At 32.2% G+C, this 23410-nt stretch overlaps 1 long non-coding RNA gene across 2 annotated transcripts in view; it reads right to left on the bottom strand.

Annotated features, from left to right (window-relative positions):
- Positions 1-22530: 22530 nt before the first annotated feature.
- LOC106797081 (uncharacterized) overlaps positions 22531-23410 on the bottom strand; it is a 16000-nt gene continuing 15120 nt past the window's right edge. For both annotated transcript variants that reach the window (XR_001386107.3, XR_005889773.1), the window contains one exon: positions 22531-22781. This is a non-coding gene — a long non-coding RNA (uncharacterized lncRNA). The remainder of the gene's footprint in view (positions 22782-23410) is intronic.

The raw sequence follows: 23410 nt of genomic DNA, 5'->3' as shown, positions 1-23410 counted from the left end.
TAATTCTTGATTTGGGTACTTGCATGACTATGCTTTGGAAAGACTTCCTAGTTATTTGTGGTCTTGCTTTGGTCATTGGGTCTTTCATCCATTGCAAAAGATATTTGAAGTGATTGAACCTTTGCTGGATCATATCAACTTCCTAGGTCCTTCATTTCAAATTATTTCTTTAATCACTCTGCAACTTTTGGAAGCTCTTCAAGAGTTCCAATAATATTTACATCATCTACATGAATAATAATTATGATAAATCTATTTTCAAATTTTCATGAAAATACAAAGCAAGTATCCACTAAGTCAATTATACCTCATGTGACTTGGTTGCTTTAGTCCATAAAGAATATTCTTTTAGAGAATATGCATTATTGGAAAAATTATATCCTTTAGGGAGTTTCATGCAAATGTCATTATCATGAGAGTCATATAATTGATATAAGTAAGTTGTAACAACATCCATTATATGTAAATTAAACCCTTCATGAGCTACTAGAGTGATTAAGTATCAAAAGTACTCACATCCACTACAAGTGAATATGCGTCTTCAAAATTAATATCAAGTCATGTTTTCTACATCCAAATTTCACCGTTCTCATTTTCTTTTTGCACAAAAGTCTATTTGAATCCAACTGGTTTAACATCTCCAAGTGTATAACCAACCAGTAAAAAATGTAATAGATTTTACATCTTAAGTATATGGATTGTAGGTCCAAAAACCTAACTAGTTTTATGTCTTCAAGTAGATGGACTACATGTCCAAAATTTTCATTTTCAGGTGAATTGACTGCATGTCAAAAAACATAACTATGTTTTACATCTTTAGGTGTATAAACTATAGGTCCAAAAATTATTTGTTTTGTAAAACAAGTCTAATTTTATTACATTTAGTGTTACATTATAGGCAAATGCATTGTCAATGTTGACTTTATTTCAGGTTCATCATATTCCATTCATGACATAATATAAAATCTCTTTATTTTCACCAATTTTAGGTACCCGAGTTCTTCTAGAACTAATATATATAATTATGTTAGAGAAATCTTTCAATATTCATATAGCCTTAAATATCACCCTATATCCGTTCTAAAAATGAAATGAACTCATTCCCATTTTTTTTCTTGGTGATGTTTTAATTATCAACTTCCTTTAGGAACATAGAGTACATGAGAAATCATTAGACTAAAGAATCTTCTGTCTCTTTAATGGGTGTTTACATGAAATTTTTTTTTGCATCATAATAAACACGGGATGATCCAACTGGTCATGCCAAATAACAAACTCATTTTTGTTTGTAAATTTCTAGTTTATAATCATATGTTTTTCAGTTGTACTAATAAATGCGCAATGGAAATTTAACATTGACTTCTTGTTTTGTGTGAGTCATTATACTATTAATTAGACATACAAAATATATCTCGAACTATTTCTTGAATTATTTTTATTGATATTACTTACCATAAAATGCACATCACATACAATGCATACATATTTATAAACCAATAAAATCATCCAATGACAAGTATTGTGACCTTAATGCATGGAAAACTATTATAATTAGCTTATATGAAATTAATCATACCAAATACATAACTTAAAAGTAATTTCATATTCCTTTCTAATATAATTAATTATGTTCATGATAAACAAAATGGACAATGATAACTCACTGAATGCACTTATAAATGAAAAGATGACAATAAACATGTATGATGTTCAAAATAATTTGAACTTTGATCATTGTCAAAAGAACCAAATTTCATATATTGGTATATAAGCCAATTTAATAAAACATTATAGAAACATAAATGTAAAATCCATATACGCATACATACGATATTGGTTCCTTGAATTTACAAATATTTTAAGTCAAATAATATATCTTCTGACAAAAGCATGAATGAAATCATAATGTGAGAATAAGCGTGATTACAAATAATCCAAAAATTATCCATATAAAACATTTAAATCATAAGTAATCAATGTTAATTATATTTATAACAATAAGAAATTAGTTATATAATATAAATAAATTATTCAAAAAATATGTTATAAAAATATATATGTGCAACATTTACTTCAAGGAATGAAGTAATGTCAGTCAAATGAGTCATGATTTTTCATATAGATTTCATACTTTGTTTTTCTACGAGTATACAAGAAACAAAACCTAAATATTTCATACTTTATAATTTCTTTATTTGATGTGTTTTCAAGACACATTACACAAATTGTCTAAAAATTTTCTTCTTTGATAGAGTTTTCAGGACTCTCAAATAATCAGTTTCACAATCACACAAATATTTTACCAAATACATAATAAGAATAATGAATTAGAAAGAGATAAAAATTTGACAAGAATTTTCTTGTAAATTACTATACCAAATGTGGATGCCCGATAGAAGAAAGACAATCATGCTAATAACATGTTAAAAAAATATAACTCAAAGCAGAAAAGTAAAAAGAAAAATAAGGAAGAGAATACAAGAGTTTAGAGAGAATGAGAATTGTGTGTATTCTTTTCATTAGGAGTAGCCTATTTATAGGTACAAAAGATAACTAGGGAAGAACAAAGATAAATATAAACAAGGAAAGATTATAAAAGATAATGAAAGATATGGGCAATCTCAAATAGATTATTCATAACATATTTAATTATGTGTGTGTGTGTGTGTGTGTTTTTTTTAAATGGTGGTAATCATGAACAATGATTAAAGATAGATCACCACTTTAGGTAATCAGGAACCAACGTTCATTCCATTTTGGTATGTATAAATAAGGATGAGATTATTGAGGCAAGGAAAATGTTGATTCTCATCTATTACTCTCATTTATTATTTAGGATCGAGTTTTGACTTGAGCATTGGAGTGTTCTTTTTGCAGATATTATACACCCATGTTTATCCCACATCGAGCAATTAATCATTTAATTTAAATACCTTAAGAAAGAGACTACATTACACCAAAGGGTAACAACCACGAATGTCATTACATGAAACACTAAGACTTCAACACTGAAAGATTCACTTTTAGTTTTTTTAAAACTCTTGAATTAGTTGGATTAATGAAAATATGTAAGAATTTTTCACGATTCCAAGCATGCCATATAAACATCACACATAAAAGTCCCTAAGTCATAAATCAAGTCCCCAAAAATAAATCTCAAGGGTCCCATTAAAGGAATACATACAACATAGATCCATGAATATATTTAAACCCTAAGCTGGTTCCCACTAAGATAAAACATAAATAAAAGGCCAAGGGTTGGATCTCGTCCCTAAGTCCACCACGAAGTCCATGTCAATCATGAATAGCATGCTCCTTAGTAGCTATATCATAATTTGCTCCCATGTCAAATGACATGATCATAACAGTTTAATAGAAAATGCAAGGGTAAGCTCATTTAAAAAAGAAACATCATATAATAGAAATATCACAAGTTCACCGCTTTTAAATAGATACATAAATCACACAAATTTCCAATATCAATGTACTTACATAACTCATCAAGTAATACATCATTCTAAAGTAATAAATTGTGAATATTTAAGTATCGCATTATGTCATGTTGACTTTTTACTCCAAGAAGATTTCACCTTTCATGTGATTAACCCAAGCACATTCCTTAACATAGTCACATCATGACCATTCAGGAAGACACGAATTAACCTTACGGAGGAAGTGTATTTTTACTAAAAATGGATGAGCATGGATAAGGCTTGCAAAGACCTATCTAGGGATTCACCCACTCATTCATTCTACAGGCCCTTTCACCATTAGCCATCACGACAACCTCTGACAGTAGGTTGGGTGTTTTTTTAGCATCCCTAACTTACGTACCCACTCACATGCAATATCATTCATCAATGCATGTGTGTTATGATTAAACATTATATCACATCATCATTACATTCGTCCATCATCATCAATATAATTCATTCATATTAATTCAATCCATCATCAACTCATCATGCATATTTCATTCAATTTATCATCAATTTACCATTCATATCTTGTTCAATTCCACATTAATTTGTCATTCACATCATTCTCACCAATCATGAACTCTCACATAATTCTTCTACATCTCATGAGAGTTTTCAAACCACAAGTTCTCATAATAAAACACCACATCTCAACATATGAATGTGATTTGCATGGGGAATAACAAGAAATCAACTTAATCCATTTCATTTGAAGTCCACTAACACATCCAAAGCATTAAAGATTGAAATTCAGTAAACGGTTGCCTTTGTCAAGCACGCTTAAGCGCCCATGTGCTTGCCCTTAAGTGTGGCTAGCAATTCCACTCTGGCAGGCTATGTTTAAGTGCCACCTAGTGCACGCTTAAGCACCACAGGTTTGCAAAATCACGATTTTATGTTATTCTTGCCCCTCTAATGAGGTCTAGTCCATTTCCTACTCAAATCTTTCATTTTCAAACATGAACATTGAATTAAAACACCTTTAATAAGTTAAAAACAGAGATTCAAAACATTAAACATAAGACTAAAGTTACTGTAAGCTTCCCTCGCCTATCAAACTCAATGAACTTGCTTTGAGATGAAGAAATGAAGAAAGAAGATGACTTTGGATACAAGATGAAAAATTTTTCTTACTCATGCAACAGTTCTACATTATTCACACCACCCAAACTCCAAGAACGAATAGAAAACACATCAAAACCTTGCCTCTAAAAGTACCCATGGAGGAAAACTAAAAATGGAGGATTAGAGGGGGAAAATGAAGGTCTCTTACCTCTAAAATCAATCCAAAGTTCAAATAGAATCACAAGTCTTTTGTATAAGGGATTCAAGATCTCGCACTCTGAATTGTCTTGGAGTGAAAGAAGAGAGTGAAATGAGAGTGTTGGAATTTTGGTTCAATTTTGAATCAATTAAAAACTGATTGTATGACTTTTTCCCTTCTCTTTGTTTGTATCCCACCACTTCCTAAACTCACCGTCATATCAGTATCACTCAAGACTCATTCATATTAACTCAAACACCCTAAAATTTACTATTTACACCTAAAACAATTTTTTTTTTTTTTTGCAAATGTAAACATAATTATACATACAAACACCACACATCATCATCTCATAATAGTTAGTTAATTATAAACACTTAAATTAAATTTAGTTCCTCCTACAGTATAATTAAATCACTTTTGAAACAATTACAAAAAAGCATAACATTACACAGTTTTTAAAACAGGTCGAGGAATATTCATGAATTTTCAAGTTCAAATTTCAAGGAAAATCACAATTGTTTTTTATTTTAAGAAAATTTCAAATAATTTTTCTGTCTTTGGAGTACATTATTAAAGATTTAACGAAGAACAAAATATCCTAATTTTTTTTAAATCATAACAAATACAAAATAAAAAAAATTCAACAAGAGTATTTTTCAAGTGAAGATTGAACACGTACACACACCAAAATTGTCAACCTTCTTTGAAATTTCATTGTTAATTATTATTTTTTATGCTATCACATTCGAACCCAGTTCCCAGTGATATTTTCTTACAACAACTATCATACGGACCAAAAATCCGGTTTATTGTGCTTTTTTTTTAAAGTGCGTTTTTTTTAAGTTGTCTTTTTTAAGCTTGTAAAATTTGAAGAAAGGAAAAGAATTAATTGGTGAACCTTGTATATTTCATTTATTTGCTATGTATCACAAAACTATCTAATGAGGCAATAGTTTTATAGCTTTCAAATGAAAGCAGAGACTTCTCATTTGGGCATTAAGTAAGGACTCAATCCATTATAGATTTACTTACCACATTAGTCTAAATTGCAAATCTTCATCAATTAATATAATTTTAAAAAAGCATAGCATTAATTCCATATCAATACTATTTAATAATCACAATTAATTTAATTATTAAATAATGTCAATTAAAAAAAAATCAAATCCATTAATCATACTCGTTAGGCAAGCAATAATACTTCCTGTAAAAAAAACGCGCAAGCAATAGTATAATTAATGACACAAATATGGGTTCATTTAATTATGTTCGTAGATAACTGGATACTCAATCATACAAGTTAGGCAAACAGTTGTAAAATGACACACATATTGGATTCATTTATATTCGTACTTGCCTTGCCTCCATTGGTACTATTCAACATGGAAAATAATAAACATAAATCCCATGTGGTGATCATTGAGAATTGAGATGAAATCAATTAAGAGAAAGAAAAAGAAGAAAGGAAAGCTAGGTTGGAAAAAAAAGTGACAAATGTTAAAGTGTTGTGATGAGAATGAATACGAGATGGAAATAAGATAGAAAAAAAGTTGAATGTATGATTATAATATAAACTCATCAAGTAGTACTGCATTTTAATTAATGTGAAGGATGAAGGTTCTGCATGCCCTTGCTGAGATAAAAATGCCATCAACAAGCATGCAAAAAAAGAGAATATAAACAGCAGCCATATAAGTTGTTTCCGAAGGAGATGAAATATAAACGATTAACAACTAACAGATGAACGAGATGGGTGTGTATGACCTTCATCTATAAAAAAAAGATACCCTTCCAAAATTCAATAGGGCCGCATATACTACTTCTCAAGTTTTCTTGGTCTATTTAATGTGGAAATTAGTACTTACAAATGGCTTGCTTTGACGTCGTTGTTTCTGGGGTTTATGAGGCAAGTGATGTGCATGCCATTAGCAAACGAAAGTTTATAAGTAAATTGTAAAGTAAAATTAAGGAAGATAAAATTTAGGTAGACACTGTAAACAAATAAAAAGCATGAAGATGATGCCAACCTAAGAGCTAATTAACCATATATAAAACATTTATAGTCTCATTAAAAGAGAATAAGTATTTTTTTTTATCAAATTATGTCTTCAGTACCTAAACACATTACTTGCACAAGGTAATTAATTCATTGAACTTATAGATTACATTTATATATATATATATATATATATATATATATATATATATATATATATATATTGTGTGAATTATATATATATTTTGTGTGAATTAAGATATCCCTTTGATCAAAATTTAAAAATTAATTCTTTAAGATACTAAGATTCATTTAAGGGATGATCTCTTTTAGTAAATATTTTTTCATATTGATTAGTTAAAATCAAAAATATGATCACATATTTTAGAAACAATATTATCTCTTAATCATATCGCATCATATTAATATTGTATTAATTTACCAATTTATGTGCCTACCAACATAATTATATGGAGTATAAAAAGACAGACAGAGAAAACCACAGTAATGAAGTTTCATATATTAGATACTAATGTAAATATCAGTAAGCAGAGCATTATTGTATATATTACGTCATGTGAGAACATCAATAACTAATACATGCATAGTACTTCATACAGTAACTCCAATTAAAGCTTCGAGTTAGGTTAGCAAATTAAGGTTGTTTCAAGTAACCACTTGTATATATGATCAATTTACGTCAATTAGAGGGTCATGGTTTTATTGAGGCAATTTAGTCTTCTGGGTTTGGCTTCTAGTAATTTTTTTTATGAATAAATATTAGTTGTTTATTTGTTAACTTTTGTTAGGAAGAGTGAGAGGAGTTTGAACTCATCACTTCTTTTTATTATTTTATCCTTCAACCACCAAGTCAAGTCAATCCTCTCATGTTGACTTTTCATAATTTTGTTTGTTTAGGTTATCTAATTGAGTAATAATATTTAAATATCCTTTTATTTTAAATATCCTACCAATATTTTTTATTTCCTTTTTTATCATCTCATAAATATGATAATATCTATATTTTCCTCTCTCATTAGGTATCTAATAGCATATGGGATGTCCATTTATCCTATCTAATTTTAGTCTCATTTTTAATTAAGTGTCTTTGGGCTCCTTCTTTATGCAGCAAACCCTTCCTCCATTGGCATGAGCAAGTGAAGCCATGCTTTACTCCCAAGACAACTTATATATATATATATATATATATATATATATATATGCATCTGTACAATGTTTTTGTCTGTGATGGAAGAAAAATGGAAAAAATGCTGAAGTTACCAAAATGCTATAAGTCCCACGAATCTGATTTTTGACTTGAAAAGTGATAAAATGATTTTGGGAAACCATTTATGAAGTATAGCCTATAGGTGAAGTTAAATGTCCAAATTTACTTCGAACTCAATTACATTATTAATTGTTAAAGAAAGAAAGAGAGAGAGATAGAAAGAGTCTTGTAAACAAAACATCATATATATGTAATATTTATATAGTAATTAATATAAATATATCAATTACAACTGATGGGTAAGCTAGCTGTAAGCAAAACATTAAACAGTACTACATATATTATGTTTTATGTAAATATCAGTGTAAGTAAAGTCTAAAGAGGCTTACACAAATTACTACATAAATATAGATAAATACCCCATGTCATAATATAAGCCATACAAGTGCAGCATGCGTGAGATTGATGAATAACACAATCTCAAGTTAATTTCTTCATACTTTGCAGCACTTCATCCGAATTGATCCATTATGCTGCTGGTGCTATATCGATCCCACCATCATCATCATCATCGTCATCGTCGTCAGCTTCTTGATGAATGGAAAGTCTAGTTGCTTGCCAGTCATTGCCCTTGGAAAACAAAGGCAAACCAGATTTTGTGCAGGAAACGAAAACCACCATATCGCAGTGTTCTTCAAACACAGATGGCAGCTATACTGTATCGCAAAATGCACTAGCTAGTTCTAAACTGCTTTGGTTGACCCTATGAGGTCGTGGGTCTCCCACTTATTTATACCCGTAAATTAGTCTATTTTTTTATACAAATAAAAAATAATATTCGATGAATTTTCTACTTTTAAAATAGTCTAATCTATTCACTTGATACGTATAATAATGAAGTGTTTGACGCATGTTATTAGTATTCTGAAGTTTTAAGATTAAATCATTTAAATAGTATTTGAGTTTGATTTTTGTTAAAAATAATAATTAGTCAGATTTTACTTACTAACCATTCAATTTTGGATTAGTTATAATTTATTTTTCATGATCAACTGAAAATTAAGACAATAAAAATATTTGATAAATTTGTTAATTTTTATATTAATTAATCTATAAGTTAAATTTATCATATTTTTTATTAATAAATATTGTAAGACTTTTTACGCTAACAAGATTCAAAAACTAAACTTTTTCTTTTATACTTACTTTATATGAAAAATAAGGGAGAGAGAATAAGAAATAGATTTTGGTCATATCCACGTTTCTAGAATAACGATATATGGTTTAGGAGAGAAAAAAATCGTTTAATATATCTTACAAGTTACAACTAATCATTGTGGGTTCTAATTTAATTAACATTGTTCCTTTGCTCTTTGATACGATCATATACTTTAATTTAATTTACTTTACGATATAATGTCCAAATTTAATATACTTTACCCGAGAGGATTCAAATATCTAAGAAATTAGACTTTATTTATTTTTTCTCTCTCTCCCTCTCAACGTGAATTCAGTACAAAAGAAAAATATACATAAACCAAGTATAGTGACATTTATGATATTAGTAATATATTTTTTATCATACTTTTTTTTAACCCATTCTTTATTAGTAAGTCATATACTTTAATTCGTGTGATGCACTGAGTTAGTCTCGTATTATTTAGTAAGTCATATACGAAGTGTATTGAAAGAGTTTGAGAGCCTGATATATATTATTTTTCAGCTTCTAAAATTAGGTTTTAATATTCTCTACTAGCATTAGTTACTTTAGTTTTGTTTTCTTGTTAGATTGCCAATCCTTTATGCTTGCAAAGAAGTCTAGCTGGTCCATAAAGTTTAACCTAGTGGAGAGTGCGAGGGGCCGGGTATAAGATTGAGGAAGGCTCATGGCTTCATGTTGCACAGAGCATGCAGAGTGTGGAGTTATGAATTTTCACACACGCTTGAGTGCCCTCGTCGCATGCACAAAGATGACTTGGATATACTACAAAAATCTCAACATAAAAGGTGAATGTAGAGGCCCTAAAGAAAAATTCTGCCAGAGAGATGTTTGTTTTTGTCAAATGTGGCCTTGCCAAGAAAAGAAAGGTTAAAGCATGTGCTGGTTCAATATGACTTTTCAGTGAGGTATGTGGCTCCAATTTCTAAAGCGGGACTTAGGTGCATATATTCTCTTGTATAGTTTAAGTTTCACCTTAAAACTTTTATCATATATCTTTGGTTGTGTGGACCCAAATGATTTTCTCATTCTGGAAATCATTGAAAATTTTAATTAGAATGAAAATAATATTTTGGGTAACGAAGAACTTTTTGTACCTCTCTATAGTAAGAGTTTAGTTGCTTAATGATAACACAGGCGAGAATGCCCTTCGTTGAGATGGCGTCATACTACAATATTAATCAGCCTACCACAAAGAAAACAAAATTGTAAAAGCGAGAAGGTTCCCTCTGATTGTATCAAAATATAAACAACAAAAGTAATCAACTATTTTTTTAGATAAGTATAGCGCATATTCCTATGACCATGTGCTGAGAAATTGATGGGATAAATATTTGGGAGATTTTTCATCAATGGGTCTCAAGCATATCATATAAGTGAATTTGACATCACACTTCAACCAAAAGTCATAAGACTTATGTAAATTTTCTCTTCACTTATATAGTGTTTAACTTTTTCATTTTTACTTAATGTGAGACTTCTTCTCACACTTGTACTCGAATAAGCTTCCCCTCAAGTGTGAGCCTCTTTTATATGGTAGTCTCCCCCTTAAACAAAAGTCATTTTCAATCCACAAGTATTCAATGGTGACCCTTAAAGCTTAATTAATTGTGGGTGCCTTGACTCGCCTAACGATTGTTGTCAACATGCTCTAGTGTCTTGCACCACCACGCTCCACCTCTTCACAACCACGAGGTATGTCGACTGGCCTCCCCTGTTAGAAAGACTTTCGATACAAGAGAGATCCTCATGCTTGAGATCCACCACTAACTCTATTAAACTCCTTGGAGCCAGTCACCTAGTCGAATCATCGACTTTGAAACTAATTGATTGAGAAATTTGAGGGGACTAAAGCATTGGGAAGATTTTCACCAATAGATGTTGAACAATCACACAAGTGAATCTAACGTCACACTTTAACCAAAAATCTTAATTAAGTCTCAAGTTTATGGGTTTTCTCTTCACTTATATGGTATTCAACTTTTCTATTTCTACCCAATATGAGACTTTACTTCACACTTATGCTCTAACACTATGTAAGAAAAACACATAACACAAATTCTCGCTATTGTGAGAAATGAAACTATAAATTAGTATAAACTATTAACTTTTCTATTTTTATCTAATATGAAACTTTACTTTATATTTGTACTCCAATACTATGTAAGAAAAACACATAACTCATATATAGTGAAAATTCTCGCTATGGTGAGAAATGAAACTATAAATTAATCTAAACTATTAGATTAAATTTAAATGATAAAGGATAAAAGATAAATATATAGAATTTTTAAAGTCATTATATGACCATTAATTATAGGGGTGACAAAATGGGTTGGAGTGTTGGACTCGATCTGGCCCTTGTTTTGGTGGGCTCGGTTAAGGTTTTTAACCTGCCAACCCACATGAAGATTTTTATTTTTCATAATAACTAAGGGTTTTCACCTAATTAAGGGTGAAAATAGGCTGAATTAAACAATGTTTCATTTAAGACTAAAATATGTTTTAACTCTCTAATAAACTAGTAAATTTTGTATTTGTTCCTGAGAAATTTTTTATTTGTATTGAGTTCCTAATATAACAACAATTTTATTTTTGGTTCTTGACACTTTTTTAATCCATGATAAATTAGCGACTTTTGTGTTTGTTCCGTGTAACAAATGAATTTTTTTTATTAGGAAGCAACTATAAAATTTGTTAATTTATCGAAAGTAAAAAAATGTCAATAACAAAAAAAATTATTATTTTATTAGAGACTTAATACAAAAAAATATAAAAAAACAAACACAAGTATTTATTAGAAATTAAAAATTTATTTTATTCTTTATTTAAATAGACGTAACTTGTTTAAAAAATTCATGACTTAAGTTTGACATGTTTCCCGTCATAGGTACTTTTTTTTATATGAAAGTCTAATTTGGCATATGCTAGTCATCTTAAAGGCATATTAAAACTTGTAGATATGTTTTAAAATGTTATTTAACTAATTGGCAATGGGAGAAAACTTTCTGCAAAATAAACTATAAATTATGAAAACTAAAAGGTTTAATATGTATATAGTTCCTGAAATATAATTTTGTTTTTGTCCTTAAATTTTTTTTCCCTTAACTTGTTTATGAAATATTTTTTGTTTTGTTTTTGGGTTGTGCCATTACAATAAAACCGTTATACGTGTTACATGTGGAAGCAAAGCTTCATGATGAATCAACAATGATTCAAAGGTGTTTTGATGATAACAATGATGACAATAAAAGATGATGACAAAGGTGATGAACAAAAAGCTCAAAAGATCAAAGAACAACTCAAGTGAATCAAAGAACATCTCAAGTAAATCAAGAACAAGTCAAGAGTTCAAGAATCAAGAAGAATTAAAGACTCAAGAAGAAAGTCTACAATCAAGAATCAAGATTCAAGATTCAAGATCTCAAGAATCAAGATCAAGATTCAAGATCTCAAGAATCAAGATCAAGATTCAAGAATGAAGAAAAGACTCAATCAAGATAAGTATTAAAAAGTTTTTTCAAAACTTTGAATAGCACATGAGTTTTTGACAAAACCTTTACCAAAGAGTTTTTACTCTCTGGTAATCGATTACCATATTGTTGTAATCGATTACCAGTAGCAAAATGAGTTTGAAAATGTTTTCAAACTGAATTTACAACGTTCCAAATATTTTCAAAAGGCTGTAATTGATTACAATGTTTTGGTAATCGATTACCAGTATCCTTGGACGTTGAAATTCAAATTTAAAAGTGAAGAGTCACATTGTTTCACTCAAAAGCTTTGTGTAATCGATTACACATATTTGGTAATCGATTACCAGTGTTTGTTTCTGAAAAATCTAAAGATGTAACTCTTCAAAAAGGTTTTGACTTTTTCAAATGAGTTTTAAGTTTTTCTAAAAGTTATAACTCTTCTGAATGACCTTCTTGACCAGACATGAAGAGTCTATAAAAGCAAGGCTTTGTTTTGCATTTTCTAATCAATCTTTCTAACAACAATCTTGAATACTTTTGCTTTTCCAATCAATCCTTTACAAGCCTTGAAATCTCTTTGAAGTTCTTCTTCTTCTTCTTTGTACCAAAAGCTTTCTGAAGTTTTCTGGTTTTCTAAACCTTGAAAGCTTGTGCTATTCATCTTTTCATTCTCTTCTCCCTTTGCCAAAAAGAATTCGCCAAGGACTAACCGCCTGAATTCTTTTTGTGTCTCTCTTCTCTCTTTTCCAAAAGAACAAGGGACTAACCGCCTGAATTCTTTTGTGTCTCCATTCTCCCTTGTCAAAGAATTCAAAATGACACAGTCTGAGAATTCTTTTGATTCTTCCCATTCCCTAATACAAAAGCGTTCAAAGGTTTAACCGCCTGAGAATTCTTTTGTATCCCCATTCACAAAGTATCAAAGGTTTAACAGCCTGAGATCTTTGTCTTAACACATGGAAGGGTACATCCTTTGTGGTACAAGTAGAGGGTACATCTACTTGGGTTTGACTGAAAACAAGAGAGGGTACATCTCTTGTGGATCAGTTCTAGTGGAGGGTACATCCACTAGGTTTTCAAAGAGAATAAGGGAGGGTACATCCCTTGTGGATCTTTGCTTGTAAAAGGATTTTTACAAGGTTGAAAGAAATCTCAAGGACCGCAGGTCGCTTGGGAACTGGAGGTAGGCACGGGTTGTTGCCGAACCAGTATAAAAACTCTTGTGTGTTTGTTTCCTTCTTCCCTACTCTTTTACTTTCCGCTGTGCATTTAATTTTCGTTTTTACTTTGTGTTAAGTTTCTCTTCTACTCCATATTCTCTTAAAAACAAAAGTAAAAGCCTTAAAAGAGTAATTTTTAATTGGTAAAGTTTTAGGAATAATTAATTCAACCCCCCCTTCTTAATTATTCTGAGGCCACTCAATCCAACAAGTGGTATCAGAGCAGGTTTCTTGTAGAAAGTCTAACAACTTCAAGATTAATGACCTCTTTAGATTCTTTGTCTTTCAAAAGTATTTTTAGGAACAGGTTATTCCAAGATCATGATGAAGACCAAGTCAATTTGTGTCTCATGACAAAATCTGATGAGAATAGCAAAGAAGATTCTATAAGGAAGAAATGGTACATAGACAGTGGATGTTCTAAGCACATGATGGGTGATGTATCCAAATTCACAACTATTTCCCCCAAGAAAAGTGGACATGTTACATACGGCGACAACAACAAGGGCAAAATTATTGGAGTAGGTAAAATAGGTACGAGTTCTTCTACTCCTATTGAAAATGTGTTGCTTGTAGAAGGTTTGAAACATAGTTTATTAAGTGTTAGTCAATTATGTGATAAAGGATATAAAATATCTTTTGATTCTGAAAAATGTGTTATTAAGCATGAGCATGACAAAGATATTGAACATATAGGTTTTAGAGAAAATAATGTCTACATGATTGATCTAAAACAAAAATCTATAAATGATAGATGCTTTATAAGTAAAGACAGTGATCCATGGTTATGGCATAAGAGAATTGCTCATATTAACATGGATCATCTAAATAGATTAATTTCAAAAGATCTAGTTATTGGATTGCCTAGATTAAAATTTGAAAAAGATAAGTTATGTAATGCATGCCAAAAAGGTAAACAAACAAAAGTATCCTTTAAATCTAAAAATATTGTTTCTACCACTCAACCATTGCAATTATTACACATGGATTTGTTTGGACCATCTAGGGTCATGAGTTTTGGTGGAAGTTACTATGCATTAGTAATTATTGATGATTATTCTAGATATACTTGGACTTTATTTCTTACTCATAAGAATGATGCATTTCATGCATTTAGAAGACTTGCCAAAGTTATTCAAAACAAAAAGAATCTCAAAATCATCTCCATCAGAAGTGATCATGGAGGTGAATTTGAAAACAATGATTTTGAAATGTTTTGTGATGAGTATGGTATAGAACACAATTTTTCTGCTAGAAAGGAAAAATAGAGCCCTAGAAGAAATTGCTAGAACTCTTTTAAATGACACACCTCTTCCAAAATACTTTTGGGCAGAAGCGGTTAACACCGCATGTTATATTATGAACAGAGCCTTAATTAGACCTATTCTTAAGAAAACCCCATATGAACTTTTTAACAATAGAAAACCAAATATTGCACATTTGCATGTTTTTGGATGTAAATGTTTTGTTCTAAACAATGGAAAAGAAAGTCTAGGAAAGTTTGATGCCAAGGCAGATGAGGGTATCTTCCTTGGGTATTCCTTACATAGTAAAGCATTTAGAATATACAACAAAAGAACTATGACAATTGAGGAATCAATACATGTTACTTTTGATGAAACTAACATTACCTCCCCGAGAAAGGAGTTTGTTGATGATATTACAGATACTTTGGAAGATACTCAAAATGAAGAAAGAAATCTGAAAAGAAAGAAAGATGATGAAGACAAGGATGATCAAGATGACACAACACAAGAAAATGATAATCTTCCTAAAAATGGAAAACTTCGAGAAATCATCCTCTTGATAACATCATCGGTGATATCTCAAAAGGGGTAACAACTAGACATTCTCTTAAAGATTTATGCAATAATATGTCATTTGTTTCATTAATAGAACCTAAAAACTTTAAAGAAGCTATTATAGATGACCATTGGATAGTAGCTATGCAAGAAGAATTAAATCAATTCGAAAGAAGTGATGTATGGGAATTAGTAGAAAAACCTTCAGATTATCCAATCATAGGAACTAAATGGGTATTTAGAAATAAATTGGATGAAAATGGTATAGTAATTAGGAATAAAGCTAGACTTGTAGCAAAAGGATATAAACAAGAAGAAGGTATAGACTACGAAGAAACTTTTGCACCTGTAGCTAGATTAGAAGCAATTGGGATGTTATTAGCATATGCATCTATTATGAATTTTAAACTATATCAAATGGATGTCAAAAGTGCTTTCTTAAATGGTCTGATTCAGGAGGAGGTATATGTGGAACAACCTCCTGGGTTTGAAGATTCACAAAAACTAGACCATGTCTATAGATTAAAAAAGGCACTTTATGGCCTAAAACAAGCACCTAGGGCTTGGTATGAAAGATTAAGTAAATTCCTATTAGAAAAGAATTTTACTAGAGGAAAAGTAGATACTACCTTATTCATAAAAAAGAAGGATAATGATATCTTGTTAGTACAAATTTATGTTGATGATATAATTTTTGGATCTACTAATGAATCTTTGTGCAAGGAGTTTTCTATTGATATGCAAAGTGAGTTTGAGATGTCCATGATGGGTGAGTTAAATTACTTTCTTGGATTACAAATCAAACAAACAAATGATGGGATCTTCGTCAATCAAGCAAAGTATTGCAAAGAACTCATTAAGAGATTTGAAATGGAAAACTCAAAACACTTGGCTACTCCTATGAATACAAGTTGTTATCTTGATAAAGATGAATCTGGACAACCTGTTGATCCGAAGCAATACAAAGGTATGATTGGATCTCTACTTTACTTATCTGCAAGTAGGCCAGATATTATGTTTAGTGTATGCATGTGTGCCAAATTTCAATCAAATCCAAAGTTTTCACATTTATTGGCAGTAAAAAGAATCATAAGATATCTATTAGGAACAGTTAGTTTAGGATTATGGTATCCTAAGAATTCTTTATGTAACCTAGTAGGATACTCAGATTCAGACTTTGCTGGATCAAAAACAGATAGGAAGAGTACTAGTGGTACATGTCAATTCATAGGGTCTGCACTTGTTTCTTGGAATAGCAAGAAACAAAATAGTGTAGCTTTATCCACAGCAGAAGCAGAATATATTTCTGCTGGTAGTTGTTGTGCACAAATTTTGTGGATGAAACAACAACTATCTGACTATGGAATAGTATTAGATCACATTCCCATAAAATGTGACAACACAAGTGCCATAAACATATCTAAGAATCCAGTTCTTCATTCTAGAACCAAGCATATAGAAATTAGGCATCATTTTATTAGAGATCATGTTTTAAAAGGTGATGTTGTTTTAGAATTTGTAGATACTAAAAATCAACTTGCAGACATCTTTACAAAACCACTAAGTAAAGATACCTTCTATAACATAAGAAGAGAATTAGGACTAATAGATGTTAGTGACTTATCAAAATAAATCTCTATATTACTATGGTATTTGAACAATTTATTATTTCCTTATTTGCATGGTTTGGTTGAACAAGTATGTTATTTGACTATGTGGATTTTATAAGATTAATCTATTTATGATTGTTACTTCATGGTTTTTACTTCATGTTGTGGTTAATATTTTTTATGAATGTTGTATGAATGTTTAAGATATCTTTGCATACTTTAAGTTTGATACACACTTTGGCTTTTTGTTGATGCCAAAGGGGGAGAGAAATAGGGATAAATCAAGAACTCACATGAGTAAATAATTTAATTTTAAGATAAGCATAAATTCAAAAACAAAGGGGGAGCATTTATAAGAGTGATCGACTAGGAAAAAGTGTGTGTGTGTTTCTTGATTTCAAAAGTTGTCATCATCAAAAAGAGGGAGATTGTGGAAGCAAAGCTTCATGATGAATCAACAATGATTCAAAGGTGTTTTGATGATAACAATGATGACAACAAAAGATGATGACAAAGGTGATGAAAAAAAAGCTCAAAAGATCAAAGAACAACTCAAGTGAATCAAAGAACATCTCAAGTAAATCAAGAACAAGTCAAGAGTTCAAGAATCAAGAAGAATTCAAGACTCAAGAAGAAAGTCTACAATCAAGAATCAAGATTCAAGATCTCAAGAATCAAGATCAAGATTCAAGACTCAAGATTCAAGAATGAAGAAAAGACTCAATCAAGATAAGTATTAAAAAGTTTTTTCAAAACTTTGAATAGCACATGAGTTTTTGACAAAACCTTTACCAAAGAGTTTTTACTCTCTGGTAATCGATTACCATATTGTTGTAATCGATTACCAGTAGCAAAATGAGTTTGAAAATGTTTTCAAACTGAATTTACAGCGTTCCAAATATTTTCAAAAGGCTGTAATCGATTACAATGTTTTGGTAATCGATTACCAGTATCCTTGAACGTTGAAATTCAAATTTAAAAGTGAAGAGTCACATTATTTCACTCAAAAGCTTTGTGTAATCGATTACACATATTTGGTAATCTATTACCAGTGTTTGTTTATGAAAAATCTAAAGATGTAACTCTTCAAAAAGGTTTTGACTTTTTCAAATGAGTTTTAAGTTTTTCTAAAAGTTATAACTCTTCTGAATGACCTTCTTGACCAGACATGAAGAGTCTATAAAAGCAAGATTTTGTTTTGCATTTTCTAATCAATCTTTCTAACAACAATCTTAACAACAAAAGTAAAAGACTTAAAAGAGTAATTTTTAATTGGTAAAGTTTTAGGAATAATTAATTCAACCCCCCCTTCTTAATTATTCTGAGGCCACTCGATCGAACATTACAATAGTATCACATCAGCAATTCATGTGACATGCCACATGAATAAGTATGACACATCAAGAACTTATGTGTAATGGGCTAACCTAACAATTAGGGGTGGAAATAGGTCAGATTAGGCCAGACTTTGAAAGGCCACTATTAGAAAATACACATTCAACATTGGTTATTTACAACATTCTACACCGGTTCTAAAACCGATGTTGAAAGTGTCGATGTTGAATGTATCAATGTTAACATCGGTTTTGTAGAACCGATGTTAACATATATATGACAACATCAGTTCTCTAAATACCCGATGTTAAACATAATGAACAACAACAAAAAAAGTATACACATGATGAACGTTAACATCGGTTTTGCAGTAAAACCGATGTTAATATGTTATATTAACATCGGTTTTTAAGAAAAACCGATGTTAATGTAATACATTAACATCGGTTTCCTACAATAACCGATGTTAATATATTCCATTAACATCGGTTTTGCTAGAAAACATGTCAACGTTGATGATGCATACACTTATTTGGTGTAGTTCTTTGTGTATAACATCGGTTATGTGTACATAACCAATGTTAATATTCAAATGTTCACATCGGTTATTTATAAATAACCGATGTTATGTACAAGAGTTGACATCGGTTATCTACAGATGACCGATGTTAAAATACAAACGCTTACATCGGTTGTACACAAATAACCGATGTTAATATACAAACGTTAACATCGGTTTGCTGATACAACCGATGTTAAGGTTCATATTGACATTGGTTTTTGTAAATAACCAATGTTGTTTATGATATTAACATCGGTTTTTGTTAATAACCGATGTTGTTTTCAAGTATTTTTTTTATATATACTTTCTGTTTTTACAGTAAACCCAAAATTGTACTTGTCAAATGCAATTTCAGGCCCAATTCACAGCAAATAAACATTTTATTCTGCTTTCAAGCAGTTTTAATGATAATAAACATCAAATAATTGATTTATCATAAAGAACAATCATCAAATGAATTGAATGTTCATGTTACATAGAAAATGTCAAAAATGTTAAACCAAAGTAAACTAAAGCTAAAGATAATGTCCCTAAATCCTAGGTCTGATCTCTAACTTGGAGATAAAACTGTGCCTACTGGATCCGCAATGCCTTTAATCTCTCTGGCTCCAATGGTCTAGGATCGTTAAAATACTGCATGATGAAATAAATCATAATAACTTAATAATGTAATACAAATTATAAATAAATCGATTTTTTTTGAAATAAACTTACCGCTTCCCAATTATTCCTAAAAGTTCCTAAAATGATGATGGACATCCAGTGCATCACATAGTAGCCGCACTCAGTACTTCCTTTTTGTCTATTACACTAAATACATAATGAAATTTGGATATTAATTAAACAAGTAGTGTACAGACACATAAAGAAATATATATAAGAGGAAGTTTTATGTAAATGACGTACCTTGACGACAATCCACCTAGCAGAAGCCTTTGATTTAGGCTGTGGAGCATCATCAAGACCTTTGATAGCACTGTTCCATATGAGTAACAATTAAAAACTGGTGTTGTACATTGAGGTATTACAATACAAATGTATTGAAAAGAACACTAACCTATTAATAATCCCCTTAATGTAGTTGTCTGGCCTGTTATGCAATGAACAAAACCAGACAACTAGGTGTTCCTTGGGCAGGATGACCACCATCTGCCAGTGTCCACTGCAGTGGAACCTAAAATGGGTTAGTACATTAGTAAACATTAATTAAATTTAGTTATTTTGTGACTTACCCATTTAGGTAGGCTCCAAGACAGACATCGCGTTGTGAACTCTGCATCCAACTCTTTATGTAACTTTCAGACTCAAACTGCGATTGCCCAGACCTCTGAATGGACTGTGGCTCGAGGAATCCATTGATATCAGAATTCCCCACTCGCATACATGTTTCAGTGAGATGCCTGTTTATGTTAAGTCAAAGTTAAATATTTATGTATTTAAAGCAATAACTTAGGTAATTAAAAGTAATATAAAATGACTTACAGAATCCACAACTGTAACATTGATATGCTGAGACATTGACCACCGTGTTCAATTTCGGAGAGGTCTTCGTGCTTTATGTAGAGGGGGAAATCTGAATTAAAGACCCCGAACACGGTGGCATCCCATCTAACCTAATAAGGCCTCAAGAAAAGCTCTGGGATGGTCAATGTCATTAGATAAAGCGGATCATCGACCTCCAGATCGGGCTTCGAAGGTGGTTTTGCCGGAGACACAACAACCTGTTCATGAAACAAAGTTAAATAGCCTAATTTGAGGCACGCTTAATGAATTAATTTTAAAAAAAGAAACATATAGTAAGGACAATAAGTACCTGCTGTGATAAAGACTTGACCAGATGTGTCGGCCAAGCAAGGAAGGTGTGAAGTGCCTGCCTCACTAAGGAAACCTCATCAGTGGGTACAGGAACTGGAGCATCTACATCTGTAACCTCCTCCACACTCACCTTTACTTGGCCAGGCAACAAAGGAGTGTTATGAACAACAGTGGATCCCTCATAAACTCTCCCGATGGCAACCAGGCGGGCAGGATCTGCTTCTATGTACAAGCCGCACCTGTCAGAGTCACCCGTCTCAGGATCGTTTCCTGAGGGATCAACACAACTCCCCTTTGTGCTCATTCGAGGACCGGAGGGACCAACCAGAGGCTCAGGAGGCACTGCAAGTCCCTGAGATTGCATCTGCGACTGAAACTGGGATTGCATGTGGTTGAAGGATGCCATGACCTGCCTCGTCACTTTCTCTGTGATGGACTCCTCTAGCTGGCCCCTGATTTGCTGGGTCAGCTGCTGCAATTCGTCAGGAGGCAGGGAGGAAGCGCTGCGGGACATCCGTGGAGCCGATCCAAAGTATTGCTTGATGGTGACACCGGCTCCAGTAGCACGGACACATCTAGGGTGCTCTGGACGTCCAATAGCAGCGACGAGAACATCCTAACATCCATAGGGGACGAAGGATCCATGTGTGGCCTGCTCCTCAAAGAAATCCTGCACAGAAAACACACAATGGTACATGGCATTCACAAAATATTGAAATATAATTGTAATGGTTACTTGAAAATGACTTACAATCTTCTCAGCGATTTCCTTTGTGGCCTCAATCGTCATCTCCCCTGTTTTCTTCGTGCAGGCCATCTTCCACTTCACGTGGCGTCTGACCGGGGATGGAGGGTCGATGATGCCATCAACGCTTCCTGATTGTGCAGCTTCCTCCAGCTTCTTCTTCGTCTTCTCAGCCAGGAGCTTCTGCTCCAAATAATCATAACCTCCACGAGACAAAACGTGGGGGGCAGTATTCTGCTTCTGGATGGCCTGTGCCTTCTCGCGCACATCCTGAAAAAATTAAGCAATAATGTTTGAAATTGGTAGAATGAAGTATAACAACATCATGTTTTTTGAAAAACAACTTAAATGGCAAGGAACATACCTCCCAAGAAGGGTCTCTGCGAGTCTGGCAAAACTGGGCCCAATTTTCCTTGCTGATGCCGTATTTCTCATAGACAGTGTCCTCGACACCGTCCTGATCGGATGCAAAGGCTCATTTCCTCATGAGGTCTGATTTAAACGGCCTCCATCTCTCCCCTAAGGTCTGCAGTAACTTCCTTTTCGTCCTACTGTCAAAAGCCTCTAGGATATCAAATTTCACCTGATAACATCAAATAAAGTTTATTTGTTACAATAATGTATTTTTTGGCTATTAATTAAACAAAATCAAATAAGAAAAGAAAAATACCTGAATATCCTCCCAAATCAGGTCCTTCTGAGCAGTAGGGACCTCCTTCCAGTTCTCGTAGGTGACGTCCACCTTATCACGCGCCACAATCCCCAAATATGTTCTTAATTTCTTCCTGTGGGGACCGTCGGCCTTCCCGGTAGCAGGATCAACATGCACCACTGGTCTCTTAGCACCAGGTGGTCTAGTGGACAACGATCGTAGACGTGAGGCTTTGGGTGTTCGCTTCACCGCAGACAGCGAAGCCGATGCATCCGAAGGAGAAGGAGGAGGAGGAGGAGGAGAAGAAGAAGGATGAGGAGGAGGAGGAGGAGGAGGAGGAGGAGGAGGAGTGGAGGCAGGTGGAGAACCCATGATCTTTTATACAATAACATACAACAACATACAAAATAAGATTAATCAAAAGAGGATCAATCATAAGTTTTTTTTGGAAGCCAAAAGTATAATATTATTAATAAAACATAACTGGACCTGAGGTACTTAGGAGATCAGATACAAGACACCCAAGGTGCCACCTTCCAAAAACATAAAACCCAACAAAACCCCACCACAAAAGGAGACAAGACAAATTAACCAAAGGACTCCGAAAGATTGGTAGTTCTGCTTTTTAATTGTGATTTGGGGCAACCATGTTATAAAAAGTCTATTACATGTAATCAGCAGTCAATGTATGCTTGATGGAATATAAATACTATATTTTCAGAAATAGACATGTACATGGCATCCTTAGGACTTCATCTAGCTGATGTTTGTCGCCAGTTTCATTATCCTCCACCCTTTTCTTCAGTGCCTTCTCACGTTTGTTGTTGTTAAACCCATATTTATGCCTTCTTCCCTTCATGTCTTGTTTTATCACAACTTTAGCCGAATCTCCTATTTTCAGCACAGTTGAATCTCCTGTCTTATTCTCCAATGACACACTTTGATGGCCTATATCTCTTTTCTTCGTATATTCTAGTGCTTCAGCTTCAGAATGCATAAAGCAA

The sequence above is a fragment of the Glycine max genome, chromosome 18 (genome assembly GCF_000004515.6).
Source record: "Glycine max cultivar Williams 82 chromosome 18, Glycine_max_v4.0, whole genome shotgun sequence".
Taxonomy (NCBI): Eukaryota; Viridiplantae; Streptophyta; class Magnoliopsida; order Fabales; family Fabaceae; genus Glycine; species Glycine max.
This window is presented reverse-complemented; position numbering and strand designations above follow the sequence as displayed.